Source organism: Chrysemys picta, unplaced genomic scaffold, assembly GCF_011386835.1.
Source record: "Chrysemys picta bellii isolate R12L10 unplaced genomic scaffold, ASM1138683v2 scaf972, whole genome shotgun sequence".
Classification (NCBI taxonomy): Eukaryota; Metazoa; Chordata; order Testudines; family Emydidae; genus Chrysemys; species Chrysemys picta.
This window is the reverse complement of record NW_027053679.1, coordinates 2501-10000: the sequence shown is the minus strand read 5'-3', so window position 1 is coordinate 10000 and position 7500 is coordinate 2501. Positions and strand designations below refer to the sequence as shown.

At 69.2% G+C, this 7500-nt stretch overlaps 1 non-coding gene across 1 annotated transcript; it reads left to right on the top strand.

Annotated features, from left to right (window-relative positions):
• Window positions 1-4319: 4319 nt before the first annotated feature.
• LOC135979538 (5S ribosomal RNA) lies at window positions 4320-4438 on the top strand. The gene has a single exon (XR_010596825.1). It is a non-coding gene; the product is annotated as a 5S ribosomal RNA (ribosomal RNA).
• Window positions 4439-7500: the final 3062 nt, after the last annotated feature.

Here is a 7500-nt window from a genome sequence, read left to right as displayed (position 1 = left end):
TCCCCATCGGTCCCTGGATCCGTGCACGCGAAAAGGAAGAGGGTCCCCATCCGCCTGAACACCGGACGGCCCCGCGGTTGGGGTGCCGGCCCGCGAAGGGCCCTTCCCGTCGCGAACGTCAGCGCCACATCGATCGGCGGGCGCGAGAGGAGCGGGCCCCCCCTCCCTCCGGGGGGCGCCGACACTCGGAGCTCGGCTCCCGGCCGCTGCGGGGCCCGTGAGCTAAGAGCCGGGCAAAGCGGGCCGTCTCGGCGGAGGGCCGGGTGCTGGCCTCCGCCCTCAAACGGGCCCGCTCCCCCCCTCCCACGCCGGGCAGGGTCGGGTACAATACTCGGATTGATCCCCTAGGCTGAGCTCCGGTTCTCACAGGCTCTGAAAAACCTGTCCTCAGAAATCTCCTCACACAATCCTCGAAAGGCAGGTCGAAAAAGCCAAAGCCCCGCCTTCGGCGGTACGAAACTGGAACTGGGCGCCACCTCGTGGTTCCCTCGGTCGGCCGAGACGGCGTGGGGCGACCCCTTCCGGACATCCGCGAGACGACCGGCCGTCAGGTCAACCCATTCGCTCCAAAGGGGTTGACCTGGTGGCCGAGAGGGGACTTTGAAAATTTTTCGGACTTGGAAAACTTTTTTTTTTTTTTTCTTCCCCCAGCCCGCTTCCTCCGGGTTGACCCGGTGGCCGAGCGTCTCGCCGTCCCCGGACGCGGCGAGGGACTGCCTCCCGGCCGTCAGGATCGGGCCCACGGAAGTCTGATTTTAAAAAAAATTGGCCGACGCCACCGCGGAGGGCTACCCGGGCACCCCGGGCCCCGGAGCCGGAAAAGGGAAAAAAAGGATCGGGCCCACTAGAGACATGGACCCGGCCGCCAAGCAGGCCGCCCTGGGCTGACCCTCCCCGGCCGCAGCGAGGGACTGCCTCCCGGCCGACAGGATCGGGCCCCTGGAAGTCTGGGGGTGGGGGGGGGGGAAATCGCCCCACGCCCCCGAGGAGGGCTGCCCGGGCGGGCCTGGCCCCGGAGCTCGGAAAAAAAAAAAGGATCGGGCCCACTAGAGACATGGACCAGGCCGCCCTGGGCTCACCTTCCCCGGCCGCAGCGAGGGACTGCCTCCCGGTCGACTGGATCGGGCCCCTGGAAGTCTGGAAAAAGAAGAATGGAACCTGACGCCTCCGAGGAGGGGGCGCCCAGGGAAGGAGGGAGATCCGGGTTGACCTGCTGACCGGACGGGAAAGAGGCCACCGGGCGTCCCCCCCCTTAAAACCTAGGGGTTGACCTGGTGGCCGGAAAGCGAACCGGCCAGCAGGTGAACCCTTTCGATTCCACGGGTTGACCTGGTGCCCGGGAAGCGAACCGGCCAGCAGGTGAACCCGTTCGATTCCACGGGTTGACCTGGTGCCCGGGAAGCGAACCGGCCAGCAGGTGAACCCGTTCGATTCCACGGGTTGACCTGGTGCCCGGGAAGCGAACCGGCCAGCAGGTGAACCCGTTCGATTCCACGGGTTGACCTGGTGCCCGGGAGGGGACTCTGAAAATTTTTCAGCCCTTTCGACTCGGGGTTGACCTGGTGGCCGAGAGGGGACTCGCACGGCAGGCAAGCCGCCCTGGGCTCACCCTCCCCGGCCGCAGCGAGGGACTGCCACCCGGCCGACTGGATCGGGCCCCTGGAAGTCTGGAAAAAAGAATGGAACCTGACGCCTCCGAGGAGGGGGCGCCCAGGGAAGGAGGGAGATCCGGGTTGACCTGCTGACCGGACGGGAAAGAGGCCACCGGGCGTCCCCCCCCTTAAAACCTAGGGGTTGACCTGGTGGCCGGAAAGCGAACCGGCCAGCAGGTGAACCCGTTCGATTCCACGGGTTGACCTGGTGCCCGGGAAGCGAACCGGCCAGCAGGTGAACCCGTTCGATTCCACGGGTTGACCTGGTGCCCGGGAAGCGAACCGGCCAGCAGGTGAACCCGTTCGATTCCACGGGTTGACCTGGTGCCCGGGAGGGGACTCTGAAAATTTTTCAGCCCTTTCGACTCGGGGTTGACCTGGTGGCCGAGAGGGGACTCGCACGGCAGGCAAGCCGCCCTGGGCTCACCCTCCCCGGCCGCAGCGAGGGACTGCCTCCCGGTCGACTGGATCGGGCCCCTGGAAGTCTGGAAAAAAGAATGGAACCTGACGCCTCCGAGGAGGGGGCGCCCAGGGAAGGAGGGAGATCCGGGTTGACCTGCTGACCGGACGGGAAAGAGGCCACCGGGCGTCCCCCCCCCCTTAAAACCTAGGGGTTGACCTGGTGGCCGGAAAGCGAACCGGCCAGCAGGTGAACCCGTTCGATTCCACGGGTTGACCTGGTGCCCGGGAAGCGAACCGGCCAGCAGGTGAACCCGTTCGATTCCACGGGTTGACCTGGTGCCCGGGAAGCGAACCGGCCAGCAGGTGAACCCGTTCGATTCCACGGGTTGACCTGGTGCCCGGGAAGCGAACCGGCCAGCAGGTGAACCCGTTCGATTCCACGGGTTGACCTGGTGCCCGGGAGGGGACTCTGAAAATTTTTCAGCCCTTTCGACTCGGGGTTGACCTGGTGGCCGAGAGGGGACTCGCACGGCAGGCAAGCCGCCCTGGGCTCACCCTCCCCGGCCGCAGCGAGGGACTGCCACCCGGCCGACTGGATCGGGCCCCTGGAAGTCTGGAAAAAAGAATGGAACCTGACGCCTCCGAGGAGGGGGCACCCAGGGAAGGAGGGAGATCCGGGTTGACCTGCTGACCGGACGGGAAAGAGGCCACCGGGCGTCCCCCCCCCCTTAAAACCTAGGGGTTGACCTGGTGGCCGGAAAGCGAACCGGCCAGCCGGTGAACCCGTCCGATTCCACGGGTTGACCTGGTGGCCGGGAAGCGAACCGGCCAGCAGGTGAACCCGTTCGATTCCACGGGTTGACCTGGTGCCCGGGAGGGGACTCTGAAAATTTTTCAGCCCTTTCGACTCGGGGTTGACCTGGTGGCCGAGAGGGGACTCGCACGGCAGGCAAGCCGCCCTGGGCTCACCCTCCCCGGCCGCAGCGAGGGACTGCCACCCGGCCGACTGGATCGGGCCCCTGGAAGTCTGGAAAAAAGAATGGAACCTGACGCCTCCGAGGAGGGGGCGCCCAGGGAAGGAGGGAGATCCGGGTTGACCTGGTGACCGGACGGGAAAGAGGCCACCGGGCGTCCCCCCCTTAAAACCTAGGGGTTGACCTGGTGGCCGGAAAGCGAACCGGCCAGCCGGTGAACCCGTCCGATTCCACGGGTTGACCTGGTGGCCGGGAAGCGAACCGGCCAGCAGGTGAACCCGTTCGATTCCACGGGTTGACCTGGTGCCCGGGAGGGGACTCTGAAAATTTTTCAGCCCTTTCGACTCGCGGTTGACCTGGTGGCCGAGAGGGGACTCGCACGGCAGGCAAGCCGCCCTGGGCTGACCCTCCCCGGCCGCAGCGAGGGACTGCCTCCCGGCCGACAGGATCGGGCCCCTGGAAGTCTGGGGGGGGGGGGGAATCGCCCCACGCCTCCGAGGAGGGCTGCCCGGGCGGGCCTGGCCCCGGAGCTCGAAAAAAAAAAAAAGGATCGGGCCCACTAGAGACATGGACCAGGCCGCCCTGGGCTCACCCTCCCCGGCCGCAGCGAGGGACTGCCTCCCGGCCGACTGGATCGGGCCCCTGGAAGTCTGGGGGGGGGGGGGGAAATGGAACCTGACGCCTCCGAGGAGGGGACGCCCAGGGAAGGAGGGAGATCCGGGTTGACCTGGTGACCGGACGGGAAAGAGGCCACCGGGCGTGCCCCCGTTAAAACCCCTAGGGGTTGACCTGGTGGCCGGAAAGCAAACCGGCCACTGGGTAGGCCGGTCGGCAACCTAGGGGTTGACCTGGTGGCCGGGAAGCGAACCGGCCAGCAGGTGAACCCGTCCGATTCCACGGGTTGACCTGGTGCCCGGGAGGGGACTCTGAAAATTTTTCAGCCCTTTCGACTCGGGGTTGACCTGGTGGCCGAGAGGGGCCTCGCACGGCAGGCAAGCCGCCCTGGGCTCACCCTCCCCGGCCGCAGCGAGGGACTGCCCCTCCCCACCCCCCGGCTGACAGGATCGGGCGCACTGGAAGTCCGGGACAGTATTTTCCCCGACGCCGGGGAGGGCGGGCGGAGGGGCTCTGGCGGCCAGCCCGGGCCCCGGAGCTCGAAAAGGAAAAAAGGACCGGGCCCGCGAGAGACGGGGGCCCTGCCGCAGGGGGGGGGGCAGTCCGACCGGGGCTCACCGTGCGGCAGGCCCGGGCGTCGGCAGGGGAAAGCGGGCGAGGAGGCGCGGGGCCGGGTGCCTACGGCCATACCGGACCGAACGCCCCCGATCCCGTCCGATCTCGGAAGGTAAACCGTCCCGGGCCTGGCTAGTACTTGGATGGGTGACCGCCTGGGAATCCCAGGTGCCGTAGGCAGCTTTTCCCGGTCCGAGTCAGCTCTCTCTCCTTTTCTGGGGGGGAAGGAGAGGGGGGGACGGGCCGGAAAGCCCCTCGTCGCTCCTGCCGAGTCGGAGGTCGCGGCCGCAGGTCACGGGTCTGGGCGCCTGGGGTCCGGCTCCCCACCCACCCGGCTTCCTCCGCGGAGGACCCCCCCCGGGGCCACCGAAGCCGCTGGGGGAGACGCCGGGCATGGGGCGGACTGGCCCGGACCCTCCCGGCCGCCGGCCCGCAGGTCCGCCCCGAATCCCCCCCCGCGGCCACCCAGGCCAGGCCTGGCCAGGCGGGACGGACGGCGGGTGTCCAGCGCCCAGCGGCTTCCTCCAGCGGGGACCCACGGACCCCAAAGCCGCAGGGGGAGGCCCCGGGCCTGGGACGGACTCGCTCGGACCCCCTGCGCCCGGCCGCCGGCCCGCGGGACCGCCCCGAATCCCCCCGCGGCCACCCAGGCCAGGCCTGGCCAGGCGGGACGGACGGCGGGTGTCCAGCGCCCAGCGGCTTCCTCCAGCGGGGACCCACGGACCCCAAAGCCGCAGGGGGAGACCCCAGGCCCGGGACCGACTCGCTCGGACCCCCCGCCTCCCCTGCGCCCGGCCGCCGGCCCGCGGGACCGCCCCGAATCCCCCCGCGGCCACCCAGGCCAGGCCTGGCCAGGCGGGACGGACGGCGGGTGTCCAGCTCCCAGTGGCTTCCGCCAGCGGGGACCCACGGACCCCAAAGCCGCAGGGGGAGGCCCCGGGCCCGGGACGGACTCGCTCGGACCCCCCGCCTCCCCTGCGCCCGGCCCCCGGCCCGCGGGACCGCCCCGAATCCCCCCGCGGCCATCCAGGCCAGGCCTGGCCTGGCGGGCCGGTGTGCAGCTCCCCCGGGCTTCCTCCCCCGACGACCCGCGCCCCCCTGAGCCGCAGGCGGAGACCCCGGCCCCGGGGCGGACCGGCCCGGGCTCGCCCGAGCCCCCTGCGCCCGGCCCGCAGGACCGCCCCCCCGAATCCCCCGGGAGAGGCCCGGCCTGCACGCCACTGACGACCCGCGGCCCCCAAAGTCGCAGGAGGCGCCCCCCCCCCCCCGGTTAGCCCCGTCTCGCTCCGCGCCCCCCGCCCCTCGCTGCCGGGACCGGGCGCCGCCCCAGAGTCAGCCGCAGCCGGCCGGCCTGAGAGCTGCCCTCCTGTGGACGACGGTGAGTTTACCTTGATACTAACCGGCCGTCAGCCAGGTCAACCCCATTGCTAGACTGGGGTGGACCTGGTGGCCGAGTGGGGACTTGGAACATTTGACAGCTGCTTCCCGGGGCTTGACCGGTTGTCCTGAACGCCCCCCACCCCCACCCCCAGCCCCCGGCTCCTGCTCCCCTCTCCCCAGCCTCGGTGCTCCGCTCCCTGCCTCGGAGGCTGCCTCTCTGCGGCGCCTGCATCGCCTCCGAGGACGCGCACCCTCCGGAGGCTGGACGTAAACCCACCACTGCCGCCGACCCGGCTCTCCGAGGGACGACTGTGAGGCCCCCCACCCCACCCCACCCCCGGACCGCCCTGGGGACGACTGCTAAGCCTCCCCCACCGGACCGCCCGGGGGAAGACTGCGACGCCTCCCGCCAGGCCCCCACCCAGCCTGGGGGAAGACTGCTAAGCCTCCCCCCCACACACACACACACACACTGTCGGGGGATGACGATTAAGCCTCTCCCGGACTGCCCGGGGGAAGACTATTAAGCCTCCCCTGGAACCACTATTAAGCCTGCCCCCGGAGTCCTCGGGGGATGACTGCTAAGCCTCCCCCACCGGACCACCCGGGGCAAGACTGCTAAGCCTCCCTCCCACACACACACACACTGTCAGGGGAGGACTATTAAGCTTTCCCGCTGGAGCGCCCGGGGCGGACGACTGTTAAGCCTGCCCCCGGAGTCCTCGGGGGAGGACTATTAAGCTTTCCCCCCTGGAGCGCCCGGGGGGGGGGGGGGGGGGACGACTATTAAGCCTGGCCCCCGGAGTCCTCGGGGGACGACTATTAAGCCTCCCCCGGACCTGCTCCCTCTCGACTATTAAGCCCCCCCTCTGCGGTCCTCAGCACCACTGCCGCGCTGCCCTGGGAGTGGGGTGACATCCGGTCCGGAAAGCAAACCGGCCACCAGGTCAACCCGTCGAATCCAATGGGTTGACCTGGTGGCCGGAAAGCAAACCGGTCGCCAGGTCAACCCGTCGAATCCAATGGGTTGACCTGGTGGCCGGAAAGCAAACCGGCCGCCAGGTCAACCCAGTAGATTCAGCGGGTTGACCTGGTGGCCGAACGGGGACTTTGAAAATTTGACAGCCGCTTCCCGGGGGTTGACCTGTTGTCCCGGTGGGGACTTTGAACATTTGACAGCCGCCTCCCAGGGCTTGACCTGTTGTCCCGGTGGGGACTTTGAACATTTGACAGCCGCCTCCCAGGGCTTGACCTGTTGTCCCGGGGGGGACTTTGAACATTTTACAGCCGCTTCCCGGGGCTTGACCTGGTGGCCGAGTGGGGACTTTGAACATTTGACAGCCGCTTCCCGGGGGTTGACCTGTTGTCCTGAACGCCCCCCACCTCCCCCCCCCCGGCTCCTGCTCCCCACTCCCCAGCCTCGGTGCTCCGCTCCCTGCCTCGGAGGCTGCCTCTCTGCGGCGGCTGCATCGCGTCCGAGGACGCTCACCCTCCGGAGGCTGGATGTAAAGCCTGACACCCGCCACCGCCGCCGACACGGCTCTCGGAGGGACGACTCTGAGGCCTCCCCCCACCCCCGGACCGCCCTGGGGACGACTGCTAAGCCTCCCCCCCGCCCACACCCACACCCACACTGTCGGGGGATGACTCTTAAGCCTCTCCCGGACTGCCTGGGGAACGACTATTAAGCCTGCCCCCCCCGGAGCACTCGGGGGACGACTATTAAGCCTCCCGCGGACTGCCCGGGGGATGACTATTAAGCCTCCCCTGGAAGGACTATTAAGCCTCCCCCGGACTGGCCGGGGGACGCCTATTAAGCCTATCCTCGGGGGAGGACTATTAAGCTTTTCCCCCTGGAGCGC